This window comes from Dipodomys spectabilis, unplaced genomic scaffold (assembly GCF_019054845.1).
Source record: "Dipodomys spectabilis isolate Male_0828 unplaced genomic scaffold, ASM1905484v1 ptg000254l, whole genome shotgun sequence".
Lineage (NCBI taxonomy): Eukaryota > Metazoa > Chordata > Mammalia > Rodentia > Heteromyidae > Dipodomys > Dipodomys spectabilis.
The window spans coordinates 215,761-232,570 of NW_024870931.1; the positions used below are offsets into that span (position 1 = coordinate 215,761).

The 16,810-nt window shown below is 36.4% G+C and overlaps 1 pseudogene; it reads left to right on the forward strand.

The window, feature by feature from the left end:
* The first annotated feature begins 11,465 nt into the window (after positions 1–11,465).
* LOC122124936 lies at positions 11,466–11,565 on the forward strand (annotated as a pseudogene).
* Positions 11,566–16,810: the final 5,245 nt, after the last annotated feature.

Here is a 16,810-nt window from a genome sequence, read left to right on the forward strand (position 1 = left end):
AAATAGGGATACTGGTGGACCCATTGCAACAATGAGATGTACAAGTCGTTATGTCAAAAATGAACTTTACAACTTTTGTGGGGGGGGTGGGAAGGAAGATTGGTTCTGGGGGCAGTTGGAGGATGGGAGGGGGTGGGAAGGGGAACCAAAGGAGGAGGATACAATGCTTGATAAAAAAATGTACTCATCTTGCCCATGTAATTGTAGCCCCTCTGTACAGTATTTTCACAATATAAAAAGAAAAAAATTAGTAAATGCAAAATAAAGGATCCATACTTTGAATATATAATTGCTCCTTCCAAACTGACACCTGACAATAGTCCCTAATTCATGTATTTTACTTATAATACTGTGTTGAAAAAAAAAGTTTTTGTCATTAGGTCACAGCAATTAATGCCAGGAATGTGCTTAGATGTCAGGTGAAGATTAATTCTGGAAATTAAAAGATTCCAGGATTTTGTGTGGTCACTGCTAATCACAAAGAGAAGGGTAATCTAAGTGACATTTGGAAAACTTTTTGCTCAGTGACCGCAACAAAAAGGCAGAGGCTAATTAATAGTTGTGACACAAGAGAAAAAATAACTCCAGATCGAAGGAATAAATGATTGTAACTAAAGTATACCAAAAATTGTTCTAGAAAACAATTTTGGTTATTGAAGAACTACTTTTCAACTAGGCTTATTCCTCATTGCCTTTAGCATTCTAAATCTCTTAGGCTGGTTCTTAATCTCTGTTATAAATGTATATCTCTATGCTGTTCTTTCATACTCGATATCCTTTGCTTTCTAAAAATCTGTCTTTCTATATTTCTCTATGAACATTTCCTGATACTAAATACACCTATATAAATGGTAGAGGATGATAATGGAGGAGTACATACCTAATGAGTCATTAATGTAACAGAATGGAAAAGGAGGACATACTTATTGCTACCTCAAATTTTCTGAAAAGATGCAATGGCATCATTTGGTTCAAATTTCCATTGTTTGTCTACATAGTGTCATTCAGTGCACATAAATGCAAATATGAGCCAGGTGCTGGTGGTTCACGCCTGTAATACTAGCTATTCAGGATGTTGAGACCAGAGGATTGTGGTTGAAAGCCAGCCTGGTCAGGAAAGCCCATGAGACCCTTATCTTCAATTAAACACCAGAAACCCAGAAGTGGTGCTGTAGCAAAAGTAGTAGAGCACTCTACTTGACCTGAAGAGCTGAGGGACAGCGCCCAGGATCAGAGTTCAAGCCCCACGACCAACAAATAAAGTGAAATATGACTTTGTTTCCCCCAAAGGAACGACAAGATTAATAATCTTCCTAAGCAGAAAAATAAATTCCAAAATGATTTAATGCACCTACTTTTGCTGAATTATTTACTTTATGGCTTCTTTGTTGGACATATTCTCTACTTTTAAAAATTGTCAAATATTAGCTTTACAAAAAACATCATCAAATATTAATTGTTTCAAAAGAGAAGTCTATTCAGTTGATGTCACTTAGCTTTCTTACTATCTTAGTTCAAAGCTAACCCAGGCAAGATAGTGTGTCGAACTCATTTCTAATTAAAAACCAAAAAAGCACAAGTAGAGTTTCGGCTCAAGCAGTTGAGTACTAGCTTTGGGGGCAGGTGAGCAGGAAAGAAAACTGTTCAGGGACAGGGTCCAGCATCTGGGTTCAAGCCCCAGAACCAGCACAAACTAAACAAACAAGAAAACAAAAAACCCAGATATTTCTTTGGGACCCTCCTTAAAGGAGTACTCATTTGACAAGAGGCTCCTTTTGGTGATCATACTCACTGGATCCTGCTTTTTTGGAATCCTTATTGCTCTGGAGAACTCAGGACCAGGCTAAAGAAATTGATAACTGACTCCTGCAAATAGAGATTCATCTCTGGGGTGAAATATCCATCCATAAGGCACTTTAAAACCTCCCTGTCTTTGTTTCTTTGCCGTAGAACACATTTAAAACAACGTTATTTCCTTTTTTCTATGATGGCTTTCAAATGGCACATTATTTCTTTTTGTAATACTCTCAACTATAACTTTACAGAAAAGTTTTTTATGAGAAAAGAACATACTCGAAAAAGTCCAGGACAGAGTTTCCTTCAAGCCTTATGATTCTTTTCTTGTACAGTAAAAAGGAAAGCACAAGTTAACTTGAACTATGTCATTCCTCTATGTTCCATTCCTCTCCTGGGATCAGTTTCCATATCCAGTTTCCTTTACTTCCAGTAACAATCGATGGTGCTTCTTGAGGTATAATGAATGTTTTCTGGCTTCACTGAAATAACACAAGGACACCATTGGACCTGAGGTAACACGTGTTTCAGAGAAAACTTAATAAAGAGATCATATGAAATTTATATTGCTTATAAATATATTATCCATGAGTATATTGAGTTCAATCTTTGTAAGGTCTCTGTAAATTAAAGTGGATTTTAAATGGAAAGAAGGTTCTTAGATCATTCTTTTTGTGAGTGTATGTACAGCACATTATTTCCCAAGTGTATTTGAGTTGACAGTAAGGGAAACTATAGCAATAATAGGAGAAAGAGAAATTCTGTGTTAAAGTATATGGGTTCAATACACTATAGAAGACTCTACAAATAAGACAACATTGAAACAATAAAGCCAAGTCCCGTATGTAGATTTATGGGAGTGATATAGAGAAAGCATTACTCCTAAGTGGAACACGAAGTATGAGGCCACTCTCTTTCTAAATCACGCTTGCTAATCACACAACTATGTAGAAAGTAGAATGGAAGTATAATTCTGGTTCCAATGCAAGTCAGATATAAGAGCATGGACTTCACTGGAAAAAAATCCATCTTGAGAGAATAGGGTTTATACTAGCACTGAACTGCTGGCTAAGATGATATTTCTTTTTCTTTCCTTATATATTTATTGTTGTTGGTGGTGGTCTTGGCACTTGAACTCTGGGCCTGGGCACTGTTCCTCTGCTATTCAGCTCACGGCTAATGCTCTACTTGATCCACAGTGCCACTTCCAGTTTTCTTGTAATTAATTGAAGAAAAGTGTCTCCGGAACTTTCCTACCCGGGCTGGCTTTGAACCCCCATCCTCAGATCTCACCACCACTCAGCTTATGATCACATTTCTAACAGTATACACTCAGGGTATGTAATGGGTATATTCATCTATCTTTATATGAATTCTTGAGTTACAAACCTGGGCTACAGCATAGACTTACACTCACAAAAATGTTTATAGCTTAAAAGTTGATACTCCTGGAGAAATAAAACCTAAGAATGTAAAGGAGTCTGCATAGTTCAGTTTGCATCCAGCTAGGGTAGAGCAGACTTTGCAACAGTACCTATAATTGAGGAGCCAAAAGCTGGATTGGAAGAATGGCTCAGGTGATGGAATACCAGTCATGAGCAAGATTGATGAATAAGAGATTGAGGCTTTTGCATACATACATACAAACATACACATACACACTGAGGCACTTATATGTGCACACACAAAACACAAATGAAATGACTCTCATAATATGTAGAAAAGTTAGAAAACAATAGAAAATATGTCCTGAGTAAGACTAAAATCATGTGATAATTTTTAATATTAGAAAGTCCTCAAGTTACTTTTTTCAAAAATGTTTGAGAATATTACATAGGTAGGGACCAGAGATAGTAAGAGAGTCAAGTAATCATTATTAAAGGTATTGGACACATTGAGGAATTAATCAGAGACCCCGCAGGTGCATCTGAAAATGTTCATATCCTGTGTCAAATGTTAGAAAATGTTTGAAAATAGTACAGGAATAGTCTGAGCAGTGTAGTGGGTAATATCACTGGAGAAATTCAGAATTTCTAATCTGTATCTAGATTAAATAAAACAAGAAACTATGGCAGGGCAATGTAATATAAGCCTAGAATTCTAGCACTCAGACTAAAACAGAAGATTAGAGAGTGGAATTACATAGTGATACCTTCCCTGGACTAGTTAGTATAATTTTGTCTAAATAAAACAAACCAAACAAGAAAGGAATACACTGTTGGAAGGTTGGGATAATTTTGTCATTTTTTGAGAAGTCAAGTTACCTATTGAAATGCAACTCATATATAATCCTCACTTGTGTTTTAAATTCTCTCTCCATTACAGAATACTCTTAGATGTAAAATGACTCATGAATACCTTCCAAAATTTGACAAAGTAAGTAATCATCATTCTGTTGGATTCCAAAGAAATTATGAAGGATTACAAAAGCTTAAGCCGGAGAAATAGCAAAGTTTGTCTAATGTAGGACTTTGTAAATGTTGCTAAATTAGAATTGAGATTTAAAATAAATATTTTGGTTTTGTTTGTAATTTCATATTCTATTGGATACTACAAAATTCTTTTCTTTTTTTGTCATTCGTGTGGCCTGAACTCTGGGCCTGCACACTGTCCCTCAGCTATTCAGCTCAAGGCTAGTGCTCTACCACTTGAGCCACAGCACCACTTGTGGGTTTTTTTCTTATGTGGTGCCGAGGAATCGAACCCAGGGCCTCATGCATGTAAGGCAAGCAGTCTACCACTGAGCCACCTTCCCAGCGCCAAAATTATTTTTAAGTAGAGGGTTTAATTGACAAATTCACAAATGATTCTTGCAGTCTACTTGCCTAGAATATTCTTTCGAGAGAGATATAATTAGAAATTAGTTAATAGATAATTCCAACAATTCATGTATAAAATGATAATGTGAATAATGTAGACAGAGTTGCCAAGAAATGGATGATATTAATTTATAAATTTAGAAAAAGCAATTTTTGAGGCTTTGGTATAACATAGTATGAGGAGAATAATTGTGTGACATCTTCTTTCTTCCACCTATGTAACACAGGAAGCAATTTCCTTAATTATGTGCCTCTGTATACAATGAGAAAAAAGCTAGGTTTGGGGTTTGTTTTCATTTTTGTTTTTGTTTTATTGGTTTGTCCTAGTGCTTGAACTCTGGGCCTGAACACTGTGTCTGAGCCTGTTTATGCTCAAGGCTTGTGCCCTACCACTTCAATCTCAGTGCCACTTCTGTCTGGCTTTTGCTGCGAAGTTTATTGGAGATAAACATCTAAGGAACCTTCCTGCCTGGGTGGGCTTTGAACTGTAACATTGCGCTTTTAGCATCCTGAATATCTATGATAGTTAAAAAAGTATAAATATGAATAATATTTGCAAATATTCTCATCTCAAGAATACCAGTGGGGGAAAATGATGCAACCCAGTTTATTGTGGTATTCTTTCAAGAACATGGAAGGCATCACATTAGCAGAAGTGTAGTATTTTTTCACAATAGAGATAAGCTATTCGTGATGTAAGTTAAGGGAAATTTGAGGTGCACTCTACACCTTGGAAACTGTTGGGCTAGGATGACTTTATGGCATGAATCTTCGGATTAATGGTCATAGAAATAATAGCTTACTCTGATAAACAATTGTTTACTCTTGAAGAATGAATTATTACAGATGCTTCATAGTTTTATCCTTTACCAGAATGTGGCTATTTTTCTGTTTACTTCTCAATCTGTAGCAACCCATTGGAATATGAATCTATTGCAGAATTACATAACATGCGAACAGGTACTGTTTTGAAGCTCTCAGGTAGGAATGCTCAGAATTTGAAAATGAGTAGTTATTAGTCATAGGAATTTTGAAGAACACATATATTCTGTCCTCTTAACAACTTATTTACTTTTAAAAGTTATGGGTTTCCATAGAATGAAACTGTTTTCTGTTTTAGTATGAGAAAGTTTAAATTTATTCTTTTTTCAAAATATTGGCAAGTATATTGTGAAAATATTGTCTAGTTAGATAACATTCAAGTTGATGGCCCTCTGATTAAAAAAGGGTAATTAATTCATATTTAATGCCAAATAGTATTGATTTTTAAAAGTTACTAAAATAGTAATATCTACTATACCAATACAGTGAAATTTTATTTCATGTAGCTTATTTATTTAATTTAATTTTCTTGTCAAAGTTATGTACAGTGGAGTTACAAAAATTGTAAGGTAGTGAATACATAATGTTTCAAACTTGTTATCCCCTTTCTCATTTTTCTCACAGTTTTCCTTCACCACAATACCCCTTACAAGTTGTAATGTACATTTCCATCATATTGTCTTGTGAGCATTTCTATTGCATTGGTTTGCCCTTTGTCCTGTTTCTCGCCATTTTGTTGTTCCTATTCCCTTCCCTAATTAAGGTAAATGTATACCAATACACAGGGTATCAAAATCAAATACAGCAGGGAATAAACCATAGGGAAAAATGCCAAAAGAAAATAGAAATCACATAGTACATTAAAAACAACAACCACAAATAAAAATCTCTGTTTCCATATCTTGGATTTCATTTTGCTTAGCATCAGCATATATGCTCATATATATAGCATAACAAAGGCCCTGGAAAATAATAGTTGCATGGACACGATATCATGAAAACAACATGTTAACTGTTTTTGATGGTAAAGGTGGAATTAGGATTCTGTTAAAGGAATTTCAAAAGAGTTTTAAAGTTATGACAGGTAAATTTTAATTGTTCAAAATTTTTAACAAGTTAGCCTATTAAAAATTTTTTTAAATTGCCTGGGAGAATAGGCTTTCATGCAAAGAAATCCATGGAGACTTAGCTCAGAGGGAGCAATGTGGGTGAAGATGGCTCTTTTTCACACTAAACAAACAAACCTCACAAACCTTGCTATAAATCCTGTAGGTAACCTTGAGAATTGTCCTTACCCAAGAAATATACTCTTACTGTGTGAAACAAGGTTGTAGTGGAATTTAAATTCAAAGTTCTTTAAAAAAAGACATCAAAATTGTGATTTGACCTTTACTTACCAAACAGTAATTCTCTGAAAAAGATAATTGGGGTCAAACTATTTAGGGAGAAAGTGCCCTCCACAATGAAAGAAGGTATTGGGTTTACACATTTCTGTTTATAATACTTTCTACAATGTCTTTGCACATAAAACACTGAAACAGAAAAAAATCTGGATACTTCAAACCAATGATTTCACATTTCTAAGTGGCTCAAAAATATAATATCATTATTAACATGAGACAGTGAAGACTTCTCTTATTACATAAGCCAAAAAGTTTTGGGATCAGAAAAGAAGAGCAAATGGAAAAAGTAAGAAAACAGTGTTCTTAGAAGCCCTAGCTAAGCGTATTGGCTTCAGCAGTGGAGGGAGGCCAAAACTTTTTTAAATAGATTGTCTTAATATTTTTGCTACCTAAAGTGGTTTTACAGAGCCTATTTGGCTCACTTCAATGCACACTAGATCGAATGAAGACATAAAAATAAATTCCACATCCAAATAAAACAGTTTTAAAAGAGAAACCATGAAGACGTAGCAGTGGGGGAGGCCTTATAATCCTTCCACTTCACTAGACTTTAAGCCAAGAAGCTGTGATTAATTGGAAATCAGGTAAGAGCTAAGAGGAGGACATAGAAATAGGACATAGAAGTATTGTCCTTTGTAACAGACACTGTCATCCATGGTATGGGTGATTTAACTCTATTCTTCTCCATACACCTTGTTTTGTTGTTTTTTGTTTTTTTGGGGGGTCTGGTCGTGGGCCTGAACTCTGGGCCTGGGCGCTGCCCCTCAGCTCTTCAGCTCAAGGCTAGCACTCTACCACTTGAGACACAGCGCCACTTCCGGCTTTTTTTCTTATGTGGTGCTGAGGAATAGAACCCAGGGCCTAGAGCATGCAAGGCAAGTACTCCACCACTGAGCTAACTTCCCAGCCCCTCCATACATCTTGTTAAGCAAATGCAAGACCAAGAGAAAAATAATCTATTGAAGTAATTTTGCAAAGAATAACTTCACTGTTCCTGATATGGTATCTAAGAGAGTCTTAAGTGAGAATATAAAAGTGGAGTATTCTTCGGTTTCCTCTAAGCATCTTGTTAGCAAACTATCTTTAAGGTTAGAAGTAATTGAACCAAAAAGTGGTGGAGTACTTATTTTTGTGGGCACTTTAGACACAAGAAGACTTTCAAGGTAAAAGAACAAAAAAAGTATAGCTAAATATTTGTGATCACAGCTTCTTAGATTGTTTTTTTGGAGACAATGTTTTACATGAGAGTTGTTCTCATTATCATAGATGTTGGGTTTTCGTGGCAACCAAATGCAAGAGGGAAGTTTAATGGACTCGCTTGGACAAGTAAACAGCATAATAGAAAAAATGGCAAATAATCTTTAGTGAATTACATTAACCGATTACTTTGCCAGAACAAAGAAGGAAAGACATAATTCAAAATCACTTGACTGAAAAGTACGAAAAAGAGTAGTAAAGAGAGATGAGAGAAAACATAGAGGACTGTTTTCTCTCCAATGGAGTAATGGGTTTTGATCTTGTTTCTTCCATTCTATATTCACCAGCTATCAAGTGTATCTCAGGACTGGAATATCCAGTTCAGACAAAGAGATCTCCCATTAGAAAATATTTGCTGCAGATGTAGGTGATTTATAACCTTAGACAATCTATTTAAATCTGTTCAAAACTCTCCCCTACCCCAAACTGCCCTCTTTGGACAGTTGGTTTCCTTTTCCCATACTGCCTTTGATTAACTATTTAAAATTTTGAGAGGTCATATTCATACTCTCTAGAGATTGCTGTTTGGTTGTGACATTTGTGTGTTTGGTTTTTGTTGTGTTTTTAACTGAATTTCAAAAGGTTGTGGTAGTGTGTTACAATTAAATATGTCCATGTAATTGTCCAGTGCTCCTGGATCAGAGTCACTCCTATCATTCTCAACCAACCCCTTCTCCAAGATTTATTTCAGATTTACCACTTCCTTTATCACATGTGTACATTGAGTATTCTAGTTGTACTTGCCACTTTTTAATTTTTCATTCATTCTATGTTTTTACTAATATTCTTCTCTGGTTTCAACTTCTTGATAGTCATTCTGTTAAACTGTCTGTTCATACTTTGACAGGTTTATATACATTCCATGGCATTCAAACCTGCATATACTTGAACTGATATCAGCTTATATTTCCATAATTAGTTTATCTGCATTAACAATTTGAAAGACTGGAGACATGAAGGACCTAGACATGATTTTATTCTTATCCATTTGGAAGATTAATCTTTAGTCAACAAGAAAGTTTAAAAATGGCTTAGAATGTTTTGCTAACTAGCAGTTTTTATAAATGGCTTTGTACAAAGGTTTGTGATTATTTTATTTTACATGGGATAATATTTTCTACTACCTATAACTTTTGGGAAAAGAAGAAAACTAAAATTTATTACTGTGGAGGAATATGATAGAAATAGAAGACAGATTTTATGTTTGTCACATCTCTGATGAGTACCCATATTCAAGACTTGAAGTCATATTTCTTAAGGAAAACATCAAACAACATGATAAGGCAAATATTCTTGATCTTTTAAAATCAAAAAGAAAAAAAAACCAAAAAGAAAAAAAATCTGGAAGTTGTGCTGTGGCTCAAGTGGTAGAGTGCTAGCCTTAAGCTGAAGAGCTGAGGGACAGCGCCTAGGCCAAGAGATCAGGCCCCACGCCCGGATGCCCTAAAAACATTATTTTAAAAGGAATATATTTTCAGAAGATTAAATATAGGTTACCATTGATTTGAGAATGACAACCTTTTTATACTACATAACCAAGTTTTACTGAAGTACCAGTGTTTTGAAGCACTAAGGATCTTCTCAATTAATGTTTTTCTGAATTCTATTTGACTTCTAATTCAAGTTTTCCGAGCCTTGGTAGACAAATTATGGATCTTATCCTTCCAGGAACTATTTTTTGGCCTACTTATACTGGACTGAAATCTTTCATTAATCATTAGGAGAGGGGTATTAAAGATATTCTTGTGACATTTGTGATCTTGTTCACTCGTATGGGCTGGTCATCTGTAAATTGAAAGTGTGAATTACAGTAGTTTCTCTCAGATTTTGTGATCTCATCTTTCATTTTAAGTTGGCTTGCATTTCACAATTGCTTACTGCTAAACCCTGTGTAATTGGGGCCCTAAATTATTATAAGAAATGAGAAGTTAAGATGAGTCTTCAATTACTTTCTGTTGGCATGTTGCATGGGCCTAGGTGAGAAGACTTGCCCTTGTTATCTGATGATGCAGATAACTGGGACCTGGGATCCTAGGACGCGTGGGTCCTGTAGAATAATAATACCTTTTGGATATCATATCAGCAAAATTTGCGTATGATCAGAAATATGGAGAAATCCATTCTGGGTCCAGGGAGTTAAAACAATATACAGAGCAGCAGAGTAAAATTCCTTGCAGATTAGAGGAAAACAACATTTTTTTTTACCATGTGAATTCAGTAGACTAAGAACACTTAGAAGGTATCACAAGTTTATACCAAAGACATTGCATTGATACTTCTTATATTCTAATATATATTCTAAACCTAATTATTTATATTCCAATCTATTTATTGCAATAAATATCAATTTATTTGTCAAATTATCGATTAATTCTAGTAAGTTTCATTGTGTGAAACATAAAATTAGCACATATAAATACAAAATATATAACTATATGTAATATAAGGAAATGTTTTTCATTGTTCTGTTGTGGTTAGGGTATCAAAGGCAACTCTGTTTTACAGTATTATTCCATTATCTCTACCTCAGAGTTTGGTAGATTTAGACCTAAAGCTTTACCATTTGTAGATTTACAGCCTAGAGGCAAGAGGAAACACTGTGATTAAAACATTACCAATTTAAGGCCTAATATCAAGGAGAAAAATATGGACTTCTTCTGGATCTATGGAAGTATTTGGTGATAGAAATTCAGTAGTTTATGTTCCTGCCTGGTTGGATGGTAGACAGGTCAGGACATTAGGTAATCATGCATAAGAACAATTTTTTTCACCTTCTTGGCTTTAGCTATTTTTGAAATGGTAGGTATAATAAACAATTACATTTTGATAAAATACTTTCTAGTCAGAACTGTTTATTTCTCTATGATCCTTTGTAACTAAGATAGTTTTGTTCCAGTAAGATAATCTTCGCTGTCAGGGTAAGATATTCTGTTTGGTCTGTTACTACATGGAAGAAGGGTAAAGGGTCATTAGACATTTGTGCCAGTAAGACCTCATTTGGGAAATTTTAAGCTGCAAAAGTTTAGAAGTAGCTCTTCAGCAAGGCTTACTTTGAATCCATTAGCTCCACAAGGCTAACCCAGTTGATAAATAAGTACTTGAAAAGCCATCTCTTTGAGCCTAGCTATAAAGGCTTCAAAGTATGATCAAATTTAAAATGAAAAAGACTTAAAATAGTCATTGGCAAAAAAATGCAAGTGTGAGCAATCTACCGAACAATATGTTTTTTCCACTATACACAGAACTTCAGAGAAATAAGATCAATAGCATTGTTAGTAACAATAAGGTTTCCTTGTTACAAATAGACAACCAAGGATATATGCCTGTATAGAGATTGCATCATTAACTACTTAAATATACAGGATACTACATGCTTCGGCAGCACGTATACATAAATTACAACAATATGGAGATTAAAATGCCACTTGGACAAGGATGATATGAAAATATGCGAATTATTCCATATTTTTCATTCTTCAGTTGCTAGAAATTACAAACAGTTATTAAAAAGTTGATTACAAAAATACAAGTGTAACAACATATGTGATTCATATAATTAAAAGTTAGTTTGATATCAGTGTATTAAATCTTCACCTTAGAAAGGTCTTTACATAGCATAACCTTTACAAAACTTTTACATTAGATAACATTTTAATTTTATCCCAAAGAAATAAAATACTATAAGGACCTTGGAGAAAAAAGAATCTTAAACTGTTTTTATATGGAATGCAATCTGTAAGGACACATTTATTAATGAATTTATATAATATATAACAATGTAGTATTCAAAGTATTATATCTAGGAGAGAATGAAATAGATTATGGACATTTTACAAACAGAATACAGAATATGTTAAAATATACTTTCTTCAGACAAGCACTGGAAATATATTCAGGTTCTGTACTACTCATTTCAACAGATATGGTAAAATTATTTCTGATTTAAAAAATCACAAGCTCTACAGAAATCATTATAGATGTATACAAACAACTCTTGAACATATTTTGACATCAAAGTCAGGCAATTCATTTGGAAGAATACCATGGAATCCATGAATTTTTAAAGTAAGATATTGCTCTTGCTTTGTATTGTGAAAATATTTTGTACAGAGACAAAGGATGGACTCGCATTTTTGAAATTTAAGTAAATTAACCAAATCATTAAGACATAGGAGAACAATTTGTACAGCCTTTCACAACTTCAAAGAGGTAGTCATACATAGTTATCTTTTGGCAGTATCAAATGCAGTTTCTTCCAAGTTGTTCTTCAGACCTGGTTTAAAATAATGGTTCAAAAGAAGGAGATCAAACATATCTTTGCTGTTTCTATTCCCAGCAGCAATATGCAAGGAGGTCAAGAGGCCTTTCGTTTAGACATTGGTATCTGCATCATGATGAAGTAAGAAAGAAGCCACACTGGTATTATTCCACGTATAAGCACTGTGCAGGTGTGTCCAGCCATTCACAGTTATTGCATGAATATCTGCCTCGAGCCACCAACTCATGGACAATGTCTCAGTGTCAACTGTAGGTTTCTTGATGAAGAGCGGTATACTCATCGTCATCCCTAGTATTCACACGAGTGGCCTTTTTGGAAAGTTTTCGCCACACTGTAGAAAGCCGATTAATTTCAGCAGGCCAAAGAAGAAATTTGCTTGGATCCTTCTCCATTTTTTTCTTACAAATGATACCATTCCTCACTTTTTCATCTTCTTCCTTGTCTTCATCAGAATTGCCTAACCAGAGACTTTGAGTACCAGTCGGAATGAGGTGTCCATGTATTTCCCCAGTAGTTGACGTTGGTTTAATAATTAAACTTCAGTAGAGAAGCAAAAAGTTTAAAAACTGTTACAAAGTAAAGTAATTAATCAGAATATGTTACTATTCATAATAATCATAAGCTGAATTTATAGTGATAGTCAAATATGTAAGAAATGAGACAATTTGCCATACATTTGCACTTAATAAGTGAGAAAGAATTTTCTAGGTCTTTTAAAATATATCTTAAGTTTAATAAAGAACCTATTCTGTGACATCATATGATAATCAGATAAAGCTGATATTAGAGCAAAAAACAGATTCTACTAAGTTTTTGTATGTTAATGTATATACTTATTTTGGTTGTGGGAAACTGTGGGGATTTCGACTTGAGTTATTGCTCTTGCTAGGCAGGCGTCATATCCGTGGTTAATTTTAGGATAGGGGTTCCCTTTCCACAAAAACATGCACCTGATCTGTCATTTTAGCCTTCCTATCATCAATGGCATCAGAGTTGCAGACCAACTTGTCTAGCTTCCTACCTTGGCTGGCCTGGATTCCGCAGTCCTTCCAATCTTAGCCTGTAGATAGTGCAGTGTGGTAGAAATGATCCAATGCACCCAGCTATAGATTGAGAAGGAGGTCCACTAAACTTTCGGTCTGGTTCTATTCTTAAGCCTCCTCAGTAGTTACGAGTAGAGGTGGGAGCCCCTGGTGCCAAGTAGTAAGAGTATTTTTTAAAGTAACTAGACATATATATGACTTGTGATTACCTCAGGAAAAAAATTCAAAAAATAATTTTTAAATATTCACATTATAAATATTTTAAAAACAAAATATATGTGTCTGAATAATTTACATGTGTAAAAATCATGCAAAATTATATTAACTAGTCCTACAACTCTGAAAAAAGAATTACCCTAAAGAAACAGAAGAAAATATTTAAGTTCAAAATTTGAAATTTAGAAAATTAAATGAAGTGTACTCTAGATGACTTAAGTAACTGTAAACCCTCTGCATATAAATTTTCTTATAAAAATGCATGAACAAAGAAAGCAAAAGTACCCATTGATCAATAGCAACAGCAAAAGCATCAGTAGTTCTTTTGTTGAGCATACAAAAAAAATTGATGGAAGAGATAACAATGTTCCTTCCATAAGAAATGTACTTATTTATGTAACTGTAACCCCTCTGTACATTACCTTTACAATAAATTAAATTGAAATTAAAAATAAACCAAACAAGGGATCTTCAATCATATTATGACAAATTTCTAATCAGACACTAGATTAAATATTAGACAGCAAGGGCAACACATTTAAGGTGTTAAAAGGACATATCTAATACCAACCTTTCTAACAAATATATATACTTCCCCCAAATGTGAGAGATGAGCTAAGTACCTAACGATGGCTCAGGCATATAACCTTAACTACTCAGGAAGGTGAATTGTGAGGATTGTGGCTCAAAGACAGCCTGGGCCTTGTCCCCTCAGAAGCAGATTGTAGGAGAGCTGTCCTTGAGAAGGACAGAGGTCTTCTTGCCATGTCATTGCTGGAACAAATATAGGATAAGGTGGCCATCAAGCATGGAGGCTATTGGCCAGTGTCTCCACAGAAGCAATTTATGAGATTCAGGAGTCCTCTACAAGATCAGAGGACTTTGACCACTGTCCTAGTAGTTTCAGGAATGGCATAACAATGACCAGAGCAACCTCAAGCCCACATGGAGTCCTTAGCAACAGTCTTTGAAGCTTATGGGCTAGAGTATCAATGCTGGCAAGCTATTATTGGTCCACTTTTTCTCTGACTTCACTGGCCCAGACTCTGATTGGTCCATTTCTTCTATGATGTCACTATGATGGGCTGTGATAGCTCCGTTTTGAGAGGTCATGCAGTCTATATAGGAAGCCACTGTGCTCCAACCTATGTCAGTTAACACCTCTAGGAACTCTTGATTGGTGACACGCTGGACTGACTCAAAGCAAAATTCATGATTTTTCTGATTTTTGGGGGGGGGGTATGAGTTGTCGTTGGGTTTTGGTATTTCTTTTTATTTTTTCTGTGTTTCCATTATTTTATTTAGTTAATTTTAGGTAGACTTGCTACCTGCCATCATAGCAGAAGGATGGAAGAATACAAAGAATCATCCTCCATATCCTTGAATGAAGAGATCATCAATCAATACCAGATGAAAGAGCTCATTGACCATGGTACCAATGGACAAGTGAAGCTGGCTATCCACACCTCACCCACATGGAAGTGGCAGTTAAAATACTCCTGAAGGGATGAAAGGATAAGGTTTGAGGCAGTGACCACTTGTTGCTTGTTTCTGTCTAGCAAAGCAACACGTGGTGGTAATCCAAACACCTGGTGGATTGTGTGCCTTTATAAGACCTGCAAATCCTTAGCTCAGGGCTCTCCTTCTAGGCTCCGCTGTACCGAAGTGTAGGAAGAGGCCCAAGCTGTAGCACGTTTAAATAAAACAACTGTAGAGTCTGACTTTCGGTGGTCTTTTTGGGAGGGGGGGGGTTCCTGCAACCATGGCATAACATATTAGTAGGGGCTGGTCTGGGATACCCCCCAAAGACCCCGGAGACCTCAGACTCCAAAGGTAAAACAGCGCTGTCATTGTTCATTTGTCTTGTCCTCTCGTTTGTCTGTTTCACTTTCATTTTCCCTTGTGAGGATGGCCCCTCCAATTTGTAAAGGATTGTCAAAGTGGACCCACTTGCACGACAACACTGGAGGAACTGGGAGACGTCCCATATCCTCTTGTGGGGAGGGGATAACCCTGCTGTGTGGAGCTGGGGTTCTTGGAACCCCACCATGTGGAGGGGGGGTCCTTGGAACCCTGCCGTTTGGGGTGGGGGTACTTGGAATCCCGCTGTGTGGGGCAGGGGTCCTTGGAACCCTGCTGTGTGAGGCGGGGGGGGGGGGTGTCCTTGGAACCCCCCCGTGTGAATTGTGGGGCGAGGGTTGGTTTGGTATTGGGCTGGAACTGACTAAGAGAGCCTTCTAACTGAGGCCCAACTCGCCCACTTCCTTCTGCTGTGGGGCATGGGTATGGAAGCCACCATGACAGGAGTCAGTGGACCAATTTGGGAGATTTCCACTTTGTAAGCATTTTTTTTGTAACTGTCAGGCCTGCATGTGTTTTGTTTGTACTGTTTATTGTTTTTTGGACTGTATGACTGACAGGACTGTAAACCATGGGCAACACTCCATCTAGCCCCCTAGACTTACAAAAAGAAACTAAGAAAGAGGAAAAGAAAGTGTACCCCTGGTTTTTCAGGGAGATAACTTGGAAGAAGAAATGTTTCCTCCCCCATGCTCCCCTTCCCAGGTTCCTTTTGCAGAACCTGAGAATGATCAAGAGGAGGAGGGAGCTATAGAACACTTGGCACCTGCTCTTCAAGTTTCTGAGGGGCCAGTCACTCAACCCCACAGTAGGATCAACCCCTCATCTAATGCAGCTGTTTTTATCCCTACGTGCCATAGGTACTGTGGATGTGGATGGTCAACAGCAACCCAATAGTGCCCATTTTCTACCAGTGCTCTATACAATTGGGGCATACAAAACGCCCCCTTTTCTGAGAAACCCCAGGATTTAATTCATTTGCTTGAAACTATTCTCTTTACTCATCAGCCCACATGGGATGATTACAGTCAGCTTTTACAAGTTCATTTTAGCACTGAAGAGAGAGACCATAACTGTGAGGCGGCCCACAAACATATCTGTGGCCCCACAGGAGTGCCCATCATGGATCCTGCCCTGATCGCTGCCTATTTTCCTGAGATCCAACCAACATGGGACTACAAGACAGTTGAAGGTAGGGAGCGTCTCCTCATGTACCGCCAGGCTTTGTTGGCAGGTCTCAAGGCGGCGGCTTGCCGACCTACTAATATGGCCAAGGTTTATGATGTAAGACAGGGAGTAAGTGAAAGTCCAGCAACA